Below are 26,554 nucleotides of genomic sequence, written 5' to 3'. Positions count from 1 at the left end.
CACACAGACGCACGCAAGCACGTACACACACACACACACACACACGCACACACACACGCACACACACACACACACAATCAGGTGAACTAATGATAGAATGGTACAACATTATATTTTTCTCAATTTTGACATTATTCCCAGACTGTATACTGCACCATGACACTGTTGTATTTAGTGTTGAGCTGATTGTGTTTGATTCTGATCTGTTCTTTCTTGTCCAGGTCTGGAACTCTCCTCTGTAGCTTCTGTCCTTTCAGCAACAGCTCCTTTACTGCCCCCTCCTCACAGTTCTACAACAGAGAGAAGAGCCAGAGAGAGACAAAGATGGGGGAGAGAGATCGGGGGGAGAGAGAGAGAGAGAGAGAGATGGGGGAAAGAGAGATGGGGAGAGAGATCGTGGGGAGAGAGAGAGAGAGAGAAGAGAGATGGGGAGAGAGAGGAGAGAGAGAGGGAGAGAGAGAGAGAGAGAGAGAGAGAGAGAGAGAGATGGGGGAGAGAGATCGTGGAGAGAGAGAGAGATGGGGGTGAGAGATCGGGGGAGAGAGAGAGAGGGAGAGATGGGGGAGAGAGATCGGGGAGAGACAGAGAGGGAGAGAGAGAGATGGGGGAGAGAGGAGGGGGGATATAAGAAACAGAGAGAGAGATGGGGGAGAGAGAGAGTATATGTGAGAGAGAGATGGGGAGAGAGAGAGATGGGGGAGAGAGAGATGGGGGAGAGAGAGAGTGTGAGAGAGAAAGAGAGATGGGGAGAGATAGAGGAGAGGAGAGAGAGAGATGTGGGAGAGAAAGAGATGGGGAGAGAGAGAGAGAAAGAGATATGAAGATGTTACTTGAATGAAAGAACAGAAATAGAACATAATAGAATAGAACAGAATAGAACAGAATAGAACAGAATAGAATAGAACAGAATAGAACAGAACATAATAGAATAGAACAGAATAGAACAAAATGAAATAGAACAGAATAGAACAGAATGGAAAATAACAGAATAGAATAGAACAGAACAGAACATAATAGAACAGAATAGAATGGAACAGAATAGAACAGAATAGAATAGAACAGAACATAATAGAACAGAATAGAATAGAATAGAACATAATAGAATAGAACAGAATAGAATAGAACAGAATAGAACAGAACATAATAGAACAGAACATAATAGAATAGAACAGAATAGAATAGAACATAATAGAATAGAATAGAACAGAACAGAATAGAATAGAACAGAATAGAATAGAACAGAATAGAACAGAACAGAATAGAACAGAATAGAATAGAACAGAACAAAGTAGAACAGAATAGAATAGAACAGCACATAATAGAATAGAACAGAATAGAACAGAATAGAATAGAACAGAACATAATAGAACAGAATAGAATAGAACAGAATAGAATAGAACAGAATAGAACAGAATAGAACAGAATAGAATATAACGGAATAGAACACAATAGAACAGAATAGAATATAACATAATAGAACAGAATAGAATAGAACAGAATAGAACATAATAGAATAGAACAGAACAGAATAGAATATAACATAATAGAATAGAACAGAATAGAACATAATAGAATGGAATAGAACAGAATAGAAGTGTGTGTGTTACCCCGTCCTGTCCTGTGAAATCTTCCTCCTTGAGGTTCTCTCCCTGTTTCTCTTCTTCCTCCAGCAGGTCCAGCCAGATCTTAGCTTCACTGTGGAACTGCTCCACCTCCACCGCTGATGCTGCTGCCTACACACACACACACACACACACACAGACAGACAGACAGACAGACAGACAGACAGACAGACAGACAGACAGACAGACAGACAGACAGACAGACAGACAGACAGACAGACAGACAGACAGACAGACAGACAGACAGACGCACACACTCACAATCATGTAACCTTTGATGCACTTTTGTGCATCATGGCCTAAAGAAATGACTAAGATATTTCTCCAGTTGAGAATGTTGTCTGACTGTTTGTGGAGGATCTCTTCATATAAACACACAGGACTGTAGAGGATAGAGAGAGATGTGGTCAATGAACTGGCCTAGTTAGAGGGCAGGGGGTCAGTATAGAGAGAGATGTGGTCAATGAACTGGCTTAGTTAGAGGGCAGGGGGTCAGTATAGAGAGAGATGTGGTCAATGAACTGGCCTAGTTAGAGGGCAGGGGGTCAGTATAGAGAGATGTGGTCGAAAGGCAATGAACTGGCTTAGTTAGAGGGCAGGGGGTCAGTATAGAGAGATGTGGTCAATGAACTGGCCTAGTTAGAGGGCAGGGGGTCAGTATAGAGAGATGTGGTCAATGAACTGGCCTAGTTAGAGGGCAGGGGGTCAGTATAGAGAGATGTGGTCGAAAGGCAATGAACTGGCTTAGTTAGAGGGCAGGGGGTCAGTATAGAGAGATGTGGTCAATGAACTGGCCTAGTTAGAGGGCAGGGGGTCAGTATAGAGAGATGTGGTCGAAAGGCAATGAACTGGCCTAGTTAGAGGGCAGGGGGTCAGTATAGAGAGATGTGGTCAATGAACTGGCCTAGTTAGAGGGCAGGGGGTCAGTATAGAGAGATGTGGTCAATGAACTGGCCTAGTTAGAGGGCAGGGGGTCAGTATAGAGAGAGATGTGGTCAATGAACTGGCCTAGTTAGAGGGCAGGGGGTCAGTATAGAGAGATGTGGTCAATGAACTGGCTTAGTTAGAGGGCAGGGGGTCAGTATAGAGAGATGTGGTCAATGAACTGGCTTAGTTAGAGGGCAGGGTGTCAGTATAGAGAGATGTGGTCGAAAGGCAATGAACTGGCTTAGTTAGAGGGCAGGGGGTCAGTATAGAGAGAGATGTGGTCAATGAACTGGCCTAGTTAGAGGGCAGGGGGTCAGTATAGAGAGATGTGGTCAATGAACTGGCCTAGTTAGAGGGCAGGGGGTCAGTATAGAGAGATGTGGTCAATGAACTGGCCTAGTTAGAGGGCAGGGTGTCAGTATAGAGAGAGATGTGGTCAATGAACTGGCTTAGTTAGAGGGCAGGGGGTCAGTATAGAGAGATGTAGTCGAAAGGCAATGAACTGGCCTAGTTAGAGGGCGTACAGGGAGTCAGTACCTGTCCTGCAGTGATGCGCTGTGCGATGCTGTCAAAACGCTGGTTGAGCTTTTCCAGTTTGGGCCCCAGCTGTGCCTGGCAGTGTTCCCCACAAGTACCCATCAGACCCTGGTGCAGCACCCGCACCGCCTCCACCTTACCATGCATCACCTCCAAGTCCCCACGCAGACCCTGAGAAACACACCATCATTACACACACAGACACACCATCATTACACACACAGACACACCATCATTACACACACAGACACACCATCATTACACACACAGACACACCATTATTACACACATAGACACACCATCATTACACACACAGACACACCATTATTACACACATAGACACACCATCATTACACACACAGACACACCATCATTACACACATAGACACACCATCATTACACACATAGACACACCATCATTACACACACAGACACACCATCATTACACACATAGACACACCATCATTACACACATAGACACACCATCATTACACACATAGACACACCATCATTACACACATAGACACACATAGACACACCGTCATTACACACATAGACACACCATCATTACACACATAGACACACATAGAAACACCATCATTACACACATAGACACACCATCATTATACACATAGACACACCATCATTACACACACAGACACACCATCATTACACACACAGACACACCATCATTACACACATAGACACACATAGAAACACCATCATTACACACATAGACACACCATCATTACACACATAGACACACCATCATTACACACATAGACACACCATCATTACACACATAGACACACATAGAAACACCATCATTACACACATAGACACACCATCATTATACACATAGACACACCATCATTACACACATAGACACACCATCATTACACACATAGACACACCATCATTACACACATAGACACACCATCATTACACACATAGACACACCATCATTACACACATAGACACACCATCATTACACACATAGACACACCGTCATTACACACATAGACACACACACACAATAACAACACAGCTAAGAGACATTGAGGACAGGTAGATGTGTACCTTGAGGACAGGTGTGTTGTGTACCCTGAGGACAGGTGTCTTGTGTACCTTGAGGACAGGTGTGTTGTGTACCTTGAGGACAGGTGTGTTGTGTACCTTGAGGACAGGTGTCTTGTGTACCCTGAGGACAGGTGTGTTGTGTACCCTGAGGACAGGTGTCTTGTGTACCTTGAGGACAGGTGTATTGTGTACCTTGAGGACAGGTGTATTGTGTACCTTGAGGACAGGTGTCTTGTGTACCTTGAGGACAGGTTTGTTGTGTACCTTGAGGACAGGTGTTGTGTGTACCTTGAGGACAGGTTTGATGTGTACCTTGAGGACAGGTTTGATGTGTACCTTGAGGACAGGTGTGATGTGTACCTTGAGGACAGGTTTGTTGTGTACATTGAGGACAGGTGTGATGTGTACCTTGAGGACAGGTTTGATGTGTACCTTGAGGACAGGTGTGATGTGTACCTTGAGGACAGGTGTATTGTGTACCTTGAGGACAGGTGTATTGTGTACCTTGAGGACAGGTGTATTGTGTACCTTGAGGACAGGTGTATTGTGTACCTTAAGGACAGGTGTATTGTGTACCTTAAGGACAGGTGTATTGTGTACCTTGAGGACAGGTGAATTGTGTACCTTGAGGACAGGTGTATTGTGTACCTTGAGGACAGGTGTATTGTGTACCTTGAGGACAGGTGAATTGTGTACCTTGAGGACAGGTGTATTGTGTACCTTGAGGACAGGTGTATTGTGTACCTTGAGGACAGGTGTATTGTGTACCTTGAGGACAGGTGTATTGTGTACCTTGAGGACAGGTGTGATTGTGTACCTTGAGGACAGGTGTATTGTGTACCTTGAGGACAGGTGTATTGTGTACCTTGAGGACAGGTGTGATGTGTACCTTGAGGACAGGTGTGTTGTGTACCTTGAGGACAGGTGTGATGTGTACCTTGAGGACAGGTGTATTGTGTACCTTGAGGACAGGTGTGTTGTGTACCTTGAGGACAGGTGTATTGTGTACCTTAAGGACAGGTGTATTGTGTACCTTAAGGACAGGTGTATTGTGACAGGTGAATTGTGTACCTTGAGGACAGGTGTGTACCTTGAGGACAGGTGTATTGTGTACCTTGAGGACAGGTGTATTGTGTACCTTGAGGACAGGTGTATTGTGTACCTTGAGGACAGGTGTATTGTGTACCTTGAGGACAGGTGTATTGTGTACCTTGAGGACAGGTGTATTGTGTACCTTGAGGACAGGTGTATTGTGTACCTAGAGGACAGGTGTATTGTGTACCTTGAGGACAGGTGTATTGTGTACCTAGAGGACAGGTGTATTGTGTACCTAGAGGACAGGTGTATTGTGTACCTAGAGGACAGGTGTATTGTGTACCTTGAGGACAGGTGTATTGTGTACCTTGAGGACAGGTGTATTGTGTACCTTGAGGACAGGTGTATTGTGTACCTTGAGGACAGGGTCGTTGGGTCCCTGGTTCTCTATCTGGTCCATCTCTTTCTCTGCTCCCTCCATCCACTCCTTTATCACCTTCATATTCACATCCAATGTCTCCACCTGGCTCTGGTAGTCCTGTGGGGGTGTGTGTGTGTGTGTGTGTGTGTGTGTGTGTGTGTGTGTGTGTGTGTGTGTGTGTGTGTGTGTGTGTGTGTGTGTGTGTGTGTGTGTGTGTGTGTGTGTGTGTGTGTGTGTGTAGTGAGAATGCGACACAGCGTTAGAAGCAGTCCCTTACTACAGTGTGTGGATACAACAATGGAACCATAGTGTTTCTACTGTAGACAGACAGACACAGTAACCTTCACTAGGTGATGAACTATGCATTCTGATATACTGATAAACTGTGTTCCTCCCTTTAACCATAACAGAGAGACAACAGACACAACAGAGACAGCAGGTCACCAAGCTGGGGACTCGTGATAAGAGGAGGGAGAGATGGACAGACAGAGACAGAGAGAGAGAGAGACAGAGAGAGAGACAGAGAGACAGAGAGACCCACCAGCAGTAGCTTTAACCACTCCTCACTCCTGGAGGTGACAGAGACAGACAGAGACAGAGAGACAGAGACAGACAGAGACAGACAGAGACAGAGAGACAGAGAGACAGAGACAGAGAGACCCACCAGCAGTAGCTTTAACCACTCCTCACTCCTGGAGGTGACAGAGACAGACAGAGACAGAGAGACAGAGACAGACAGAGACAGACAGACAGAGACAGACAGAGACAGAGAGACCCACCAGCAGTAGCTTTAACCACTCCTCACTCCTGGAGGTGACAGAGACAGACAGAGACAGAGAGACAGAGACAGACAGAGACAGAGAGACAGAGAGACCCACCAGCAGTAGCTTTAACCACTCCTCACTCCTGGAGGTGACAGAGACAGACAGAGACAGAGAGACAGAGACAGACAGAGACAGACAGACAGACAGAGACAGACAGAGAGACAGAGAGACCCACCAGCAGTAGCTTTAACCACTCCTCACTCCTGGAGGTGACAGAGACAGACAGAGACAGAGAGAGAGAGACAGACAGAGACAGACAGAGACAGAGAGACAGAGAGAGACAGAGACAGAGAGACAGAGAGACCCACCAGCAGTAGCTTTAACCACTCCTCACTCCTGGAGGTGACAGCGACCCAGTTACAGTTGAGCAGCTGGACCTTGTCATCGACCAGGCTCTCCTGACCTCTCAGCACTGCCTTCAAGGCTTCAGCCAACTCCTCTACAGCCTTCAACTGGGGAGCATGCTTCTCTGTCTGCTTCTGGGTTGCCTGGGGGAGAGAGAGAGACAACACACTTAGGACATAACCCTAGCTTGTATGGAGAGAGCCTGAGGACAGAGGGACCCTATACAGACACTAACCTGGAGGACAGAGGGACCCTATATAAGACACTAACCTGGAGGACAGAGGGACCCTATATAAGACACTAACCTGGAGGACAGAGGGGCCCTATATAAGACACTAACCTGGAGGACAGAGGGACCCTATATAAGACACTAACCTGGAGGACAGAGGGGCCCTATATAAGACACTAACCTGGAGGACAGAGGGACCCTATATAAGACACTAACCTGGAGGACAGAGGGGCCCTATATAAGACACTAACCTGGAGGACAGAGGGACCCTGTATAAGACACTAACCTGGAGGACAGAGGGGCCCTATATAAGACACTAACCTGGAGGACAGAGGGACCCTATATAAGACACTAACCTGGAGGACAGAGGGGCCCTATATAAGACACTAACCTGGAGGACAGAGGGACCCTATATAAGACACTAACCTGGAGGACAGAGGGACCCTATATAAGACACTAACCTGGAGGACAGAGGGGCCCTATATAAGACACTAACCTGGAGGACAGAGGGACCCTATATAAGACACTAACCTGGAGGACAGAGGGGCCCTATATAAGACACTAACCTGGAGGACAGAGGGGCCCTATATAAGACACTAACCTGGAGGACAGAGGGACCCTATATAAGACACTAACCTGGAGGACAGAGGGGCCCTATATAAGACACTAACCTGGAGGACAGAGGGACCCTATATAAGACACTAACCTGGAGGACAGAGGGGCCCTATATAAGACACTAACCTGGAGGACAGAGGGGCCCTATATAAGACACTAACCTGGAGGACAGAGGGACCCTATATAAGACACTAACCTGGAGGACAGAGGGGCCCTATATAAGACACTAACCTGGAGGACAGAGGGACCCTATATAAGACACTAACCTGGAGGACAGAGGGACCCTATATAAGACACTAACCTGGAGGACAGAGGGGCCCTATATAAGACACTAACCTGGAGGACAGAGGGACCCTATATAAGACACTAACCTGGAGGACAGAGGGGCCCTATATAAGACACTAACCTGGAGGACAGAGGGGCCCTATATAAGACACTAACCTGGAGGACAGAGGGACCCTATATAAGACACTAACCTGGAGGACAGAGGGACCCTATATAAGACACTAACCTGGAGGACAGAGGGACCCTATATAAGACACTAACCTGGAGGACAGAGGGACCCTATATAAGACACTAACCTGGAGGACAGAGGGACCCTATATAAGACACTACCCTGGAGGACAGAGGGACCCTATATAAGACACAAACCTGGAGGACAGAGGGGCCCTATATAAGACACTAACCTGGAGGACAGAGGGACCCTATATAAGACACTAACCTGGAGGACAGAGGGACCCTATACAGACACTAACCTGGAGGACAGAGGGACCCTATATAAGACACTAACCTGGAGGACAGAGGGGCCCTATATAAGACACTAACCTGGAGGACAGAGGGACCCTATATAAGACACTAACCTGGAGGACAGAGGGACCCTATATAAGACACTAACCTGGAGGACAGAGGGGCCCTATATAAGACACTAACCTGGAGGACAGAGGGACCCTATATAAGACACTAACCTGGAGGACAGAGGGACCCTATATAAGACACTAACCTGGAGGACAGAGGGGCCCTATATAAGACACTAACCTGGAGGACAGAGGGACCCTATATAAGACACTAACCTGGAGGACAGAGGGGCCCTATATAAGACACTAACCTGGAGGACAGAGGGACCCTATATAAGACACTAACCTGGAGGACAGAGGGGCCCTATATAAGACACTAACCTGGAGGACAGAGGGACCCTATATAAGACACTAACCTGGAGGACAGAGGGACCCTATATAAGACACTAACCTGGAGGACAGAGGGACCCTATATAAGACACTAACCTGGAGGACAGAGGGGCCCTATATAAGACACTAACCTGGAGGACAGAGGGACCCTATATAAGACACTAACCTGGAGGACAGAGGGGCCCTATATAAGACACTAACCTGGAGGACAGAGGGACCCTATATAAGACACTAACCTGGAGGACAGAGGGACCCTATATAAGACACTAACCTGGAGGACAGAGGGACCCTATATAAGACACTAACCTGGAGGACAGAGGGACCCTATATAAGACACTAACCTGGAGGACAGAGGGGCCCTATATAAGACACTAACCTGGAGGACAGAGGGACCCTATATAAGACACTAACCTGGAGGACAGAGGGACCCTATATAAGACACTAACCTGGAGGACAGAGGGGCCCTATATAAGACACTAACCTGGAGGACAGAGGGACCCTATATAAGACACTAACCTGGAGGACAGAGGGATGGTTGTGACATTGTCTGGGAGGTTAATCACATTGAGAGGGAAAGAAACAGATTGAGTCAAATCATTTTATTTTCAAGAGTGGAATCCAATCAGAGCCTGATGGACGACCAGGAACACGACCCAGATAGATTATAGAGCATCAGCCTCCCATCTTCTCAGATGGACTGAAGGAGAGAATCAACACAGCACAGTGTTGACGGGCTGATGGAAATAGAAGCCTGTGATCCCACCAGACAATCAGCCGTTTGTTTACTGACAGCGATCGTGTTGCTAGGCAACCAACCAGGTCATCTCGGAAAACAGCCTGCGTCACAAATGGCAACCTATTCCCTTAACATGGGAACCCTGGTCTAAAGTAGTGCACTATATAGGGAACAGAGCCCTATGGTCCTGGTCTAAAGTAGTGCACTATATAGGGAACAGAGCTCTATGGTCCTGGTCTAAAGTAGTGCACTATATAGGGAACAGAGCCCTATGGTCCTGGTCTAAAGTAGTGCACTATATAGGGAACAGAGCCCTATGGTCCTGGTCTAAAGTAGTGCACTATATAGGGAACAGAGCCCTATGGTCCTGGTCTAAAGTAGTGCACTATATAGGGAACAGAGCCCTATGGTCCTGGTCTAAAGTAGTGCACTATATAGGGAACAGAGCCCTATGGTCCTGGTCTAAAGTAGTGCACTATATAGGGAACAGAGCCCTATGGTCCTGGTCTAAAGTAGTGCACTATATAGGGAACAGAGCCCTATGGTCCTGGTCTAAAGTAGTGCACTATATAGGGAACAGAGCCCTATGGTCCTGGTCTAAAGTAGTGCACTATATAGGGAACAGAGCCCTATGGTCCTGGTCTAAAGTAGTGCACTACATAGGGAAAGAGCCCTATGGTCCTGGTCTAAAGTAGTGCACTACATAGGGAAAGAGCCCTATGGTCCTGGTCTAAAGTAGTGCACTACATAGGGAACAGAGCCCTATGGTCCTGGTCTAAAGTAGTGCACTACATAGGGAAAGAGCCCTATGGTCCTGGTCTAAAGTAGTGCACTACATAGGGAAAGAGCCCTATGGTCCTGGTCTAAAGTAGTGCACTACATAGGGAAAGAGCCCTATGGTCCTGGTCTAAAGTAGTGCACTATATAGGGAACAGAGCCCTATGGTCCTGGTCTAATGCAGGTGACGTGTCCATAGAAAGCCCTCAGCAGTAGAGAGAGAATAGATTCAGAGCAGCTGTACTGTGACAGCCCTCTGACCTCCTTCTCCACTGAGATAACCACTGACATCACACCACTTACACACCACTTACACACCACTTACACACCACCTTACTGGAGCTGGGAAATGACCAAACACAGGTGGAAATCAGTAAACGTGTGTGTGTGTGTCCCTACGTGTGTGTGTGTCTCTACGTGTGTGTGTGTGTGTCCCTACGTGTGTGTGTGTGTGTGTCTCTACGTGTGTGTGTGTGTGTGTGTGTCTATGTGTGTGTGTGTCCCTACGTGTGTGTGTGTGTCCCTATGTGTGTGTGTGTGTGTGTGTCTCTACGTGTGTGTGTGTGTCTCTACGTGTGTGTGTGTGTGTGTCCCTACGTGTTTGTGTGTGTGTGTGTCCCTACGTGTGTGTGTGTGTGTGTGTCTCTACGTGTGTGTGTGTGTCTCTACGTGTGTGTGTGTGTGTGTCCCTACGTGTGTGTGTGTGTCTCTACGTGTGTGTCTCTGCGTGTGTGTGTGTGTGTCTCTACGTGTGTGTGTGTGTATGTGTGTGTGTCTCTACGTGTGTGTGTGTCTCTACGTGTGTGTGTGTGTGTGTCTCTACGTGTGTGTGTGTGTGTGTGTGTCTCTACGTGTGTGTGTGTGTCTCTACGTGTGTGTGTGTGTGTGTGTGTGTCTCTCTGTGTGTGTGTGTGTGTGTGTGTGTGTGTGTGTGTGTGTGTGTGTGTGTGTGTGTGTGTGTGTGTGTGTGTGTGTGTGTGTGTGTCTCTCTACTTGTGTGTGTGTGTGTGTGTGTGTGTCCCTACGTGTGTGTGTGTGTGTGTGTGTCCCTACGTGTGTGTGTGTATCTTCTGGTCTGTGTGTGTGTGTTTGTCCTCCTACCTTGGCCCAGTCCAGCTCAGCCTCTAGATCACTGGGCATCCCCTCCACAGCCGACCTCCTAGTCAGCTCAGCGTCTGTAGCTGCTAACCACTCTGTCAGGCTGTTCAACTCCTTACGCAGTTTCCTGGACAACTTCAGACTCTTCTCTAGTTCCTGTTTTCCCTCCGTCACCTGACAGACACAAACACACATCTCACAGATACCTGTCATTCACTTCTAATCTAATCAACTTCATCTAATCAATCACTCTGAATTCAATTAAATTATTTTACATTCAAATAAACTTGATTTATTCCCTGACTTAAAAATGGCCCAACCCCAAAACAAAACTAATACACACCAAACTACATCTACCAGAATCCTTTGTGACCCGTTAAACCAATCATTGTCTCTGTCTGAGAGGCAGTGGATTTAGGTTGAGGCGTGCTATTGGCTGATGCCACTGACCTGCGCGCCCAGTTGATTATAGAGCAGCTTGAGGGCAGTGAGTCTGTCGTCCAGCTCTTTAGGCTTCTCCGTCTGCTGTCTCTGAACGATCTGTCTTCCGGTCTTTATCACAGTCTCTATCTCCAACTTCACCTCACTCAGACTCTTATACAACTTCTGTATAGGAGGGAAGGAGAGGGGGAGGAGAGGGAGGAGGGATGGGAGTAAGAAGAGCGATGGAAGGAGGAGAGAGAGTGAGAGAGAGGGGAGGAGAGAGAGAGAGGGAAAGAGGAGAGAGCGAGAGAGGGAAAGAGGAGAGAGGAGAGGAGAGAGAGAGGGAGAGGGAAGGAGGAGAGAGCATGAGAGAGATGGGAGGAGAGAGAGAGGAGAGAGAGGAGAGAGAGAGAGGGGAGGAGAGAGAGAAGGAGAGGGAAGGAGGAGAGAGAGAGAGAGAGAGAGAGAGAGAGAGAGAGAGAGAGAGAGAGAGAGAGAGAGAGAGAGAGAGAGAGAGAGAGAGAGAGAGAGAGAGAAAGGGAAGGAGGAGAGGGAAGTAGGAGAGAGCGAAAGAGGGAAGGAGGAGAGAGAGAGGGGAGGAGAGAGAAAGAGGGAAAGAGGAGAGGGAGAGGGGAGGAGAGAGAGAGGGAAAAAGGAGAATGAGAGAGAGCGAGGGAAGGACGAGAGAGAGAGAGAGAGAGAGAGAGAGAGAGAGAGAGAGAGAGAGAGAGAGAGAGAGAGAGAGAGAGAGAGAGAGAGAGAGGGAAGGAGGAGAGAGAGAGGGAAGGAGGAGAGAGAGACAGGGAGAGGGAAGGAGGAGAGAGACAGGGAGAGGGGAGGAGAGAGACAGTGAGAGGGAAGGAGGAGAGAGAGAGAGGGAAGGAGAAGAGAGAGAGGGAAGGAGGAGAGAGAGAGGGAGAGGGAAGGAGAAGATACACACTGTTAATAACACAATATTAAATCAGTCATGCAGGACTAGCAGGACTAGCAGGTACCAGCAGGACTAGCAGGCACTAGCAGGACTAGCAGGTACCAGCAGGACTAGCAGGTACCAGCAGGACTAGCAGGACTAGCAGGACTAGCAGGACTAGCAGGTACCAGCAGGACTAGCAGGACTAGCAGAACTAGCAGGTACCAGCAGGACTAGCAGGTACCAGCAGGTTTAGCAGGACTAGCAGGACTAGCAGGACTAGCAGGTACCAGCAGGACTAGCAGGTACCAGCAGGACTAGCAGGTACCAGCAGGACTAGCAGGACTAGCAGGACTAGCAGGTACCAGCAGGTTTAGCAGGACTAGCAGTACTAGCAGGTACCAGCAGGATTAGCAGGTACCAGCAGGACTAGCAGGACGAGCAGGTACCAGCAGGACCAGCAGGACTAGCAGGTACCAGCAGGACTAGCAGGACTAGCAGGTACCAGCAGGACTAGCAGGACTAGCAGGTACCAGCAGGACTAGCAGGTACCAGCAGGACTAGCAGGACGAGCAGGTACCAGCAGGACCAGCAGGACTAGCAGGTACCAGCAGGACTAGCAGGTACCAGCAGGACTAGCAGGTACCAGCAGGACTAGCAGGACCAGCAGGAACTAGCAGGTGCCAGCAGGACTAGCAGGTACCATCAGGACTAGCAGGACTAGCAGGTACCAGCAGGAACTAGCAGGACTAGCAGGTACCAGCAGGACTAGCAGGAACTAGCAGGTACCAGCAGGACTAGCAGGAACTAGCAGGTACCAGCAGGACTAGCAGGAACTAGCAGGTACCAGCAGGACCAGCAGGACTAGCAGGTACCAGCAGGACTAGCAGGAACTAGCAGGTACCAGCAGGACTAGCAGGACTAGCAGGAACTAGCAGGTACCAGCAGGACTAGCAGGAACTAGCAGGTACCAGCAGGTACCAGCAGGACTAGCAGGAACTAGCAGGTACCAGCAGGACGAGCAGGAACTAGCAGGTACCAGCAGGACTAGCAGGAACTAGCAGGTACCAGCAGAAACTAGCAGGAACTAGCAGGAACTAGCAGGTACCAGCAGGACTAGCAGGACTAGCAGGAACTAGCAGGTACCAGCAGGACTAGCAGGTACCAGCAGGTACCAGCAGGACTAGCAGGAATTAGCAGGACCAGCAGGACTAGCAGGAACTAGCAGGTACCAGCAGGACTAGCAGGACTAGCAGGAACTAGCAGGTACTAGCAGGTACCAGCAGGACTAGCAGATACCAGCAGGTACCAGCAGGACTAGCAGGAACTAGCAGGTACCAGCAGGTACCAGCAGGACCAGCAGGACTAGCTGGAAATAGCAGGTACCAGCAGGACTAGCAGGAACTAGCAGGTACCAGCAGGAACTAGCAGGTACCAGCAGGTACCAGCAGGACTAGCAGGTACCAGCAGGTACCATCAGGACGAGCAGGAACTAGCAGGTACCAGCAGGACGAGCAGGTACCAGCAGAACTAGCAGGTACCAGCAGGACGAGCAGGTACCAGCAGGACTAGCAGGTACCAGCAGGACTAGCAGGAACTAGCAGGTACCAGCAGGTAACAGCAGGACGAGCAGGTACCAGCAGGACTAGCAGGTACCAGCAGGACGAGCAGGTACCAACAGGTACCAGCAGGACTAGCAGGACTAGCAGGTACCAGCAGGACTAGCAGGTACCAGCAGGTTTAGCAGGACTAGCAGGACTAGCAGGTACCAACAGGTACCAGCAGGACTAGCAGGTACCAGCAGGACTAGCAGGTACCAGCAGGTACCAACAGGACGAGCAGGAACTAGCAGGTACCAGCAGGACTAGCAGGTACCAGCAGGACGAGCAGGTACCAGCAGGACGAGCAGGTACCAGCAGGACGAGCAGGAACTAGCAGGACGAGCAGGAACTAGCAGGTACCAGCAGGACGAGCAGGAACTAGCAGGTACCAGCAGGACGAGCAGGAACTAGCAGGACGAGCAGGACTAGCAGGTACCAGCAGGACTAGCAGGTACCAGCAGGACTAGCAGGTACCAGCAGGACGAGCAGGAACTAGCAGGTGACATCCCCACTCGGCAGGTGGCATCACTACTCGGCAGGTGACATCACTACTCGGCAGATGACATCACTACTCAGCAGGTGACATCACAACTCGGTAGGTGACATCACTACTCGGCAGGTGTTTTTCCCTGCAGTGTGTGATTGATTACTGATTGATTACCCACCATGCATTGTTCCAACTGTGACTGCACCACGTCCTGTTCCACGCTGCGTATGTCCAACACCCCCAGCTGTGCCTTCACATCCCAGAGAACCCTCTCACACTCTGAGAGGCGCAGGTCGAAGTTCGCAGGCTTCTGGAAGAGCCTGAACTTCACACACACCTCCTGGAGTTTCTTCTACAGGGGCAGAAGGAAGATTATATATATATATATATATGCAGAAGGTAGAGTATATATTATTATATATATATATATATATGCTTTGTGTGATATCGACAAGTCTAAAAACGTGACACTATGGATTTATTTGTGGACTGTGTGAAGATGCTGAGGTGTGTGTGTGTGTATGTATGTCTGTGTGTGTGTGAGAGAGAGTGTGTGTGAGAGTGTGTGTGAGAGTGTATGTGAGAGTGTGTGTGAGAGAGAGAGAGAGAGAGAGAGAGAGAGAGAGAGAGAGAGAGAGAGAGAGAGAGAGAGAGAGAGAGAGAGAGAGAGAGAGAGAGTGTGTGTGTGTGTGTGTGTGTGTGTCTGTCTGTGTGTGTGTTACCTGTATCAGGTGGATCTGGGCTGCTACTCTCTCTGACTGGTCTCTCTCTGTATTCTTCTTCTTCATGTCTGCCAGAGTCGCCTCGTGACCATTCAGCTCTGTCTGGATCTTCTGTTTAAACAAAACACAGACAATCAGAACACACACACACACACACAGAACACACACACACACACACACACACACACACACACACACACACACACACACACACACACACACACACACACACACACACACACACACACACACACACACACACACACACACACACACACACACACACACACGCACTCAAATACACCCTCATTCCCATGCACCTCCATCCCTCTACCACATGGGGGAGGACAACCTTAAGGTTTGAGGAGAATTAAAGAGAGAAAATCCACCAGTCTCATCTATTCTCTACTCTGTCCCCTGTGTTCTACTCTGTCCCCTGTGTTCTACTCTGTCCCCTGTGTTCTGCTCTGTCCCCTGTGTTCTGCTCTGTCCCCTGTGTTCTGTTCTGTCCCCTGTGTTCTGCTCTGTCCCCTGTGTTCTGCTCTGTCCCCTGTGTTCTGCTCTGTCCCCTGTGTTCTGCTCTGTCCCCTGTGTTCTGCTCTGTCCCCTGTGTTCTGTTCTGTCCCCTGTGTTCTGCTCTGTCCCCTGTGTTCTGTTCTGTCCCCTGTGTTTTACTCTGTCCCCTGTTCCCCTGTGTTCTATTCTGTCCCCTGTGTTCTGCTCTGTCCCCTGTGTTCTGTTCTGTCCCCTGTGTTCTGCTCTGTCCCCTGTGTTCTACTCTGTCCCCTGTGTTCTGCTCTGTCCCCTGTGTTCTGCTCTGTCCCCTGTGTTCTGTTCTGTCCCCTGTGTTCTATTCTGTCCCCTGTGTTCTGCTCTGTCCCCTGTGTTCTGCTCTGTCCCCTGTGTTCTGCTCTGTCCCCTGTGTTCTACTCTGTCCCCTGTGTTCTGCTCTGTCCCCTGTGTTCTACTCTGTCCCCTGTGTTCTGCTCTGTCCCCTGTGTTCTGTTCTGTCCCCTGTGTTCTATTCTGTCCCCTGTGTTCTGCTCTGTCCCCTGTGTTCTGCTCTGTCCCCTGTGTTCTGTTCTGTCCCCTGTGTTCTACTCTGTCCCCTGTGTTCTACTCTGTCCCCTGTGTTCTACTCTGTCCCCTGTGTTCTGCTCTGTCCCCTGTGTTCTGCTCTGTCCCCTGTGTTCTGCTCTGTTCCCTGTGTTCTGTTCTGTCCCCTGTGTTTTACTCTGTCCCCTGTTCCCCTGTGTTCTATTCTGTCCCCTGTGTTCTGCTCTGTCCCCTGTGTTCTGTTCTGTCCCCTGTGTTCTACTCTGTCCCCTGTGTTCTGCTCTGTCCCCTGTGTTCTACTCTGTCCCATGTGTTCTACTCTGTCCCATGTGTTCTACTCTGTCCCATGTGTTCTGTTTTGTCCCTGTGTTATACTCTGGCCCCTGTGTTCTGTTCTGTCCCCTGTGTTCTACTCTGGCCCCTGTGTTCTGTTCTGTCCCCTGTGTTCTGCTCTGTCCCCTGTGTTCTACTCTGTCCCCTGTGTTCTACTCTGTCCCCTGTGTTCTGCTCAGCCTGTTTGGAGGTTCAGCTGTCTGGCATGTGTGTTTCAGTGTGTGGTGAAGGGATAAAAGGACCCTGGGAGAAACATCTCCACAGTCTGAATTAGACTTGGAGCTGGAGAAACATCTCCACAGTCTGAATTAGACTTGGAGCTGGAGAAACATCTCCACAGTCTGAATTAGACTTGGAGCTGGAGAAACATCTCCACAGTCTGAATTAGGCTTGGAGCTGGAGAAACATCTCCACAGTCTGAATTAGGCTTGGAGCTGGAGAAACATCTCCACAGTCTGAATTAGACTTGGAGCTGGAGAAACATCTCCACAGTCTGAATTAGGCTTGGAGCTGGAGAAACATCTCCACAGTCTGAATTAGACTTGGAGCTGGAGAAACATCTCCACAGTCTGAATTAGACTTGGAGCTGGAGAAACATCTCCACAGTCTGAATTAGACTTGGAGCTGGAGAAACATCTCCACAGTCTGAATTAGACTTGGAGCTGGAGAAACATCTCCACAGTCTTAATTAGGCTTGGAGCTGGAGAAACATCTCCACAGTCTTAATTAGACTTGGAGCTGGAGAAACATCTCCACAGTCTGAATTAGACTTGGAGCTGGAGAAACATCTCCACAGTCTGAATTAGACTTGGAGCTGGAGAAACATCTCCACAGTCTGAATTAGACTTGGAGCTGGAGAAACATCTCCACAGTCTGAATTAGACTTGGAGCTGGAGAAACATCTCCACAGTCTGAATTAGACTTGAGCTGGAGAAACATCTCCACAGTCTGAATTAGACTTGGAGCTGGAGAAACATCTCCACAGTCTGAATTAGACTTGGAGCTGGAGAAACATTTCCACAGTCTGAATTAGACTTGGAGCTGGAGAAACATCTCCACAGTCTGAATTAGACTTGGAGCTGGAGAAACATCTCCACAGTCTGAATTAGACTTGGGGCTGGAGAAACATCTCCACAGTCTGAATTAGACTTGGAGCTGGAGAAACATCTCCACAGTCTGAATTAGACTTGGAGCTGGAGAAACATCTCCACAGTCTGAATTAGGCTTGGAGCTGGAGAAACATCTCCACAGTCTGAATTAGACTTGGAGCTGGAGAAACATCTCCACAGTCTGAATTAGACTTGGAGCTGGAGAAACATCTCCACAGTCTGAATTAGACTTGGAGCTGGAGAAACATCTCCACAGTCTGAATTAGACTTGGAGCTGGAGAAACATCTCCACAGTCTGAATTAGACTTGGAGCTGGAGAAACATCTCCACAGTCTGAATTAGACTTGGAGCTGGAGAAACATCTCCACAGTCTGAATTAGACTTGGAGCTGGAGAAACATCTCCACAGTCTTAATTAGGCTTGGAGCTGGAGAAACATCTCCACAGTCTGAATTAGGCTTGGAGCTGGAGAAACATCTCCACAGTCTGAATTAGACTTGGAGCTGGAGAAACATCTCCACAGTCTGAATTAGACTTGGAGCTGGAGAAACATCTCCACAGTCTGAATTAGACTTGGAGCTGGAGAAACATCTCCACAGTCTGAATTAGACTTGGAGCTGGAGAAACATCTCCACAGTCTGAATTAGACTTGGAGCTGGAGAAACATCTCCACAGTCTGAATTAGACTTGGAGCTGGAGAAACATCTCCACAGTCTGAATTAGACTTGGAGCTGGAGAAACATCTCCACAGTCTGAATTAGACTTGGAGCTGGAGAAACATCTCCACAGTCTGAATTAGACTTGGAGCTGGAGAAACATCTCCACAGTCTGAATTAGACTTGGAGCTGGAGAAACATCTCCACAGTCTGAATTAGACTTGGAGCTGGAGAAACATCTCCACAGTCTGAATTAGACTTGGAGCTGGAGAAACATCTCCACAGTCTGAATTAGGCTTGGAGCTGGAGAAACATCTCCACAGTCTGAATTAGACTTGGAGCTGGAGAAACATCTCCACAGTCTGAATTAGACTTGGAGCTGGAGAAACATCTCCACAGTCTGAATTAGACTTGGAGCTGGAGAAACATCTCCACAGTCTGAATTAGACTTGGAGCTGGAGAAACATCTCCACAGTCTGAATTAGACTTGGAGCTGGAGAAACATCTCCACAGTCTGAATTAGACTTGGAGCTGGAGAAACATCTCCACAGTCTGAATGAGGCTTGGAGCTGGAGAAACATCTCCACAGTCTGAATTAGACTTGGAGCTGGAGAAACATCTCCACAGTCTGAATTAGGCTTGGAGCTGGAGAAACATCTCCACAGTCTGAATTAGACTTGGAGCTGGAGAAACATCTCCACAGTCTGAATTAGACTTGGAGCTGGAGAAACATCTCCACAGTCTGAATTAGACTTGGAGCTGGAGAAACATCTCCACAGTCTGAATTAGACTTGGAGCTGGAGAAACATCTCCACAGTCTGAATTAGACTTGGAGCTGGAGAAACATCTCCACAGTCTGAATTAGACTTGGAGCTGGTCAGTGAACCGGTTTCAATAAAGGAGATCATTCAGGACAGAGACAGTAGCTAGATGACTAACGAAGACAACGGCTGGAGGGAGAACACACACCACTCCAACACACATACACACCACTCCAACACACATACACACCACTCCAACACACACACACACCACTCCAACACACACACACCACTCCAACACACATACACACCACTCCAACACACATACACACCACTCCAACACACACACACACCACTCCAACACACACACACACCACTCCAACACACACACACACCACTCCAACACACACACACACCACTCCAACACACACACACACACCACTCCAACACACACACCACTCCAACACACACACACACACACACACACACACACACACACACACACACACACACACACACACACACACACACACACACACACACACACACACACACACACACACACACACACACACACACACACCACACACCCCCCAACAACCACCCCCTCTCCACACACACCCTCCCAATCCCCCTAACCTGTGCCTCCTGTGGTATCTGAGCTGCGTCGATGTGGTCAGCGATGTAGGCAGACAGGTGGCGGTCGGTGGCGTCCAGAGAGTCATTGATGAGACGCAGCGTCTTGTCATTCTCCTGGGCCCACTGCACACTCCTCTCCAGCTGCTGCTGCCGACGAACCGCCTGAGAAACACACACAGAGACACACAGAAACACACAGAGACACACAGAAACACACAGAAACACACAGAGACACACAGAGACACACGGAGACACACGGAGACAAACAGAGACACACAGAGACACACGGAGACACACGGAGACAAACAGAGACACACAGAGACACACGGAGACAAACAGAGACACACAGAGACACACAGAGACACACAGAGACACACAGAGACACACAGAGACACGCAGAAACACACAGAGACACACAGAGACACACAGAGACACACGGAGACACACGGAGACACACGGAGACAAACAGAGACACACAGAGACACACGGAGACACACGGAAACACACAGAGACACACGGAGACACACAGAGACAAACAGAGACACACAGAGACACACAGAGACACACAGAGACACACAGAGACACACAGAAACACACAGAGACACACAGAGACACACAGAGACACACAGAGACACACAGAGACACACAGAAACACACAGAAACACACAGAGACACACAGAGACACACAGAGACACACAGAGACACACAGAGACACACAGAGACACACAGAGACACACAGAGACACACAGAGACACACAGAGACACACAGAAACACACAGAGACACACAGAGACACACAGAGACACAATTAGCAAAAACATAAGTGAAAGCTAAATTTAAGAGCAAAACAGGCAAACACACACACACACACACACACACACACACACACACACACACACACACACACACACACACACACACACACACACACACACACACACACACACACACACACACACACACACACACACACACACACACACACACACACACACACACACATACCCTCTTGAAGGATGGACTCATCAAACCAGGTCTGAAGGAGATGTAAACACACTTATTGTCCTAACGTTGCTCCTCTCCTCGGTTGGGTTTAACTAACGGAAACCTTTCACTGCTTGTGCTTCACACTGATGATGTCATCATTATCTCCCTCTCTCTCTCTCTCTCTCTCTCTCTCTCTCTCTCTCTGTGTGTGTGTGCAGGTGAGTCTCTCTAATCCCAGGGGCTAACAGTCTATGTATAGTCCACTGATCCACACTAAACTACTATCAACCACCTCTAATAAACTACTAACACTACCTATCTACCACCACTACTAAACTACTATCTACCACCTCTAATAAACTACTACCTACCACCACTAATAAACTACTAACACTACCTATATACCACCACTAATAAACTACTAACACTACCTATAAACCACCACTAATAAACTACTATCTACCACCTCTAATAAACTACTAACACTACCTATAAACCACCACTAATAAACTACTATCTACCACCTCTAATAAACTACTAACACTACCTATAAACCACCTCTAATAAACTACTATCTACCACCTCTAATAAACTACTATCTACCACCTCTAATAAACTACTAACACTACCTATAAACCACCACTAATAAACTACTATCTACCACCTCTAATAAACTACTAACACTACCTATAAACCACCACTAATAAACTACTATCTACCACCTCTAATAAACTACTAACACTACCTATAAACCACCACTAATAAACTACTATCTACCACCTCTAATAAACTACTAACACTACCTATAAACCACCTCTAATAAACTACTATCTACCACCTCTAATAAACTACTATCTACCACCTCTAATAAACTACTAACACTACCTATAAACCACCACTAATAAACTACTATCTACCACCTCTAATAAACTACTAACACTACCTATAAACCACCACTAATAAACTACTATCTACCACCACTAATAAACTACTATCTACCACCACTAATAAACTACTATCTACCACCACTAATAAACTACTATCTACCACCTCTAATAAACTACTAACACTACCTATCTACCACCACTAATAAACTACTATCTACCACCACTAATAAACTACTATCTACCACCTCTAATAAACTACTATCTACCACCACTAATAAACTACTATCTACCACCTCTAATAAACTACTAACACTACCTATCAACCACCACTAATAAACTACTATCTACCACCTCTAATAAACTACTAACACTACCTATCTACCACCACTAATAAACTACTATCTACCACCACTAATAAACTACTATCTACCACCTCTAATAAACTACTATCTACCACCACTAATAAACTACTATCTACCACCTCTAATAAACTACTAACACTACCTATAAACCACCACTAATAAACTACTATCTACCACCACTAATAAACTACTATCTACCACCACTAATAAACTACTATCTACCACCTCTAATAAACTACTAACACTACCTATCTACCACCACTAATAAACTACTATCTACCACCACTAATAAACTACTATCTACCACCTCTAATAAACTACTATCTACCACCACTAATAAACTACTATCTACCACCTCTAATAAACTACTAACACTACCTATCAACCACCACTAATAAACTACTATCTACCACCTCTAATAAACTACTAACACCACCTATCAACCACCACTAATAAACTACTATCTACCACCTCTAATAAACTACTAACACTACCTATAAACCACCACTAATAAACTACTATCTACCACCTCTAATAAACTACTACCCACCACCACTAATAAACTACTATCTACCACCTCTAATAAACTACTACCCACCACCACTAATAAACTACTATCTACCACCTCTAATAAACTACTAACACTACCTATAAACCACCACTAATAAACTACTATCTACCACCTCTAATAAACTACTATCTACCACCTCTAATAAACTACTAACACTACCTATAAACCACCTCTAATAAACTACTATCTACCACCTCTAATAAACTACTAACACTACCTATAAACCATCACTAATAAACTACTAACACTACCTATAAACCACCACTAATAAACTACTATCTACCACCACTAATAAACTACTAACACTACCTATCAACCACCACTAATAAACTACTATCTACCACCTCTAATAAACTACTGTCTACCACCTCTAATAAACTACTACCCACCACCACTAATAAACTACTATCTACCACCACTAATAAACTACTAACACTACCTATCAACCACCACTAATAAACTACTATCTACCACCTCTAATAAACTACTAACACTACCTATCAACCACCACTAATAAACTACTATCTACCACCACTAATAAACTACTAACACTACCTATCAACCACCACTAATAAACTACTATCTACCACCTCTAATAAACTACTATCTACCACCTCTAATAAACTACTACCCACCACCACTAATAAACTACTATCTACCACCACTAATAAACTACTATCTACCACCACTAATAAACTACTAACACTACCTATCAACCACCACTAATAAACTACTATCTACCACCTCTAATAAACTACTAACACTACCTATCAACCACCACTAATAAACTACTATCTACCACCTCTAATAAACTACTATCTACCACCTCTAATAAACTACTACCCACCACCACTAATAAACTACTATCTACCACCTCTAATAAACGACTATCTACCACCTCTAATAAACTACTAACACTACCTATAAACCATCACTAATAAACTACTATCTACCACCTCTAATAAACTACTAACACTACCTATAAACCACCTCTAATAAACTACTATCTACCACCTCTAATAAACTACTAACACTACCTATAAACCACCACTAATAAACTACTATCTACCACCTCTAATAAACTACTAACACTACCTATAAACCACCACTAATAAACTACTATCTACCACCACTAATAAACTACTATCTACCACCTCTAATAAACTACTAACACTACCTATAAACCACCACTAATAAACTACTATCTACCACCTCTAATAAACTACTAACACTACCTATAAACCACCACTAATAAACTACTATCTACCACCACTAATAAACTACTATCTACCACCTCTAATAAACTACTAACACTACCTATAAACCACCACTAATAAACTACTATCTACCACCACTAATAAACTACTATCTACCACCTCTAATAAACTACTAACACTACCTATAAACCACCACTAATAAACTACTATCTACCACCTCTAATAAACTACTAACACTACCTATAAACCACCACTAATAAACTACTATCTACCACCTCTAATAAACTACTAACACTACCTATAAACCACCACTAATAAACTACTATCTACCACCTCTAATAAACTACTACCCACCACCTCTAATAAACTACTAACACTACCTATAAACCACCACTAATAAACTACTATCTACCACCTCTAATAAACTACTAACACTACCTATCAACCACCACTAATAAACTACTATCTACCACCTCTAATAAACTACTATCTACCACCTCTAATAAACTACTAACACTACCTATAAACCACCACTAATAAACTACTATCTACCTCTAATAAACTACTAACACTACCTATAAACCACCACTAATAAACTACTATCTACCACCTCTAATAAACTACTAACATTACCTATAAACCACCACTAATAAACTACTATCTACCACCTCTAATAAACTACTAACACTACCTATAAACCACCACTAATAAACTACTATCTACCACCTCTAATAAACTACTAACACTACCTATAAACCACCACTAATAAACTACTATCTACCACCACTAATAAACTACTATCTACCACCTCTAATAAACTACTAACACTACCTATAAACCATCACTAATAAACTACTACATACCATCACTAATAAACTACTACCTACCATCACTAATAAACTACTAACACTACCTATAAACCACCACTAATAAACTACTAACACTACCTATAAACCACCACTAATAAACTACTACATACCATCACTAATAAACTACTATATACCACCACTAATAAACTACTATCTACCACCTCTAATAAACTACTACCCACCACCACTAATAAACTACTATCTACCACCACTAATAAACTACTATCTACCACCACTAATAAACTACTAACACTACCTATCAACCACCACTAATAAACTACTATCTACCACCTCTAATAAACTACTAACACTACCGATCAACCACCACTAATAAACTACTATCTACCACTACTAATAAACTACTAACACTACCTATCTACCACCTCTAATAAACTACTATCTACCACCACTAATAAACTACTAACACTACCTATAAACCACCACTAATAAACTATTATCTACCACCTCTAATAAACTACTATCTACCACCTCTAATAAACTACTAACACTACCTATAAACCACCACTAATAAACTACTATCTACCACCTCTAATAAACTACTAACACTACCTATAAACCACCTCTAATAAAATACTATCTACCACCTCTAATAAACTACTATCTACCACCTCTAATAAACTACTAACACTACCTATAAACCACCACTAATAAACTACTACATACCATCACTAATAAACTACTAACACTACCTATAAACCACCACTAATAAACTACTATCTACCACCACTAATAAACTACTATCTACCACCACTAATAAACTACTATCTACCACCACTAATAAACTACTATCTACCACCTCTAATAAACTACTAACACTACCTATCTACCACCACTAATAAACTACTATCTACCACCACTAATAAACTACTATCTACCACCTCTAATAAACTACTATCTACCACTAATAAACTACTATCTACCACCTCTAATAAACTACTAACACTACCTATAAACCACCACTAATAAACTACTAACACTACCTATAAACCACCACTAATAAACTACTACATACCATCACTAATAAACTACTACATACCATCACTAATAAACTACTATCTACCACCTCTAATAAACTACTACCCACCACCACTAATAAACTACTAACACTACCTATAAACCACCTCTAATAAACTACTAACTCTACCTATAAACCACCACTAATAAACTACTATCTACCACCTCTAATAAACTACTAACACTACCTATAAACTATCACTAATAAACTACTATCTACCACCTCTAATAAACTACTAATACTACCTATAAACTATCACTAATAAACTACTATCTACCACCTCTAATAAACTACTAACACTACCTATAAACCATCACTAATAAACTACTATCTACCACCTCTAATAAACTACTAACACTACCTATAAACCACCACTAATAAACTACTATCTACCACCTCTAATAAACTACTAACACTACCTATCTACCACCACTAATAAACTACTATCTACCACCTCTAATAAACTACTATCTACCACCACTAATAAACTACTATCTACC

The 26,554-nt window shown here is 45.7% G+C and overlaps 1 pseudogene; it reads right to left on the bottom strand.

Moving 5' to 3' along the window:
- The window catches only part of LOC127921294 (dystrophin-like), an 84,263-nt pseudogene that overhangs the window by 23,466 nt on the left and 34,243 nt on the right, over nt 1–26,554 (bottom strand).

The sequence above is a fragment of the Oncorhynchus keta genome, unplaced genomic scaffold, assembly GCF_023373465.1.
Source record: "Oncorhynchus keta strain PuntledgeMale-10-30-2019 unplaced genomic scaffold, Oket_V2 Un_contig_2190_pilon_pilon, whole genome shotgun sequence".
Lineage (NCBI taxonomy): Eukaryota > Metazoa > Chordata > Actinopteri > Salmoniformes > Salmonidae > Oncorhynchus > Oncorhynchus keta.
Note: the sequence above shows the minus strand (reverse complement) of the source record. Positions and strands in the feature narration are given on the sequence as shown.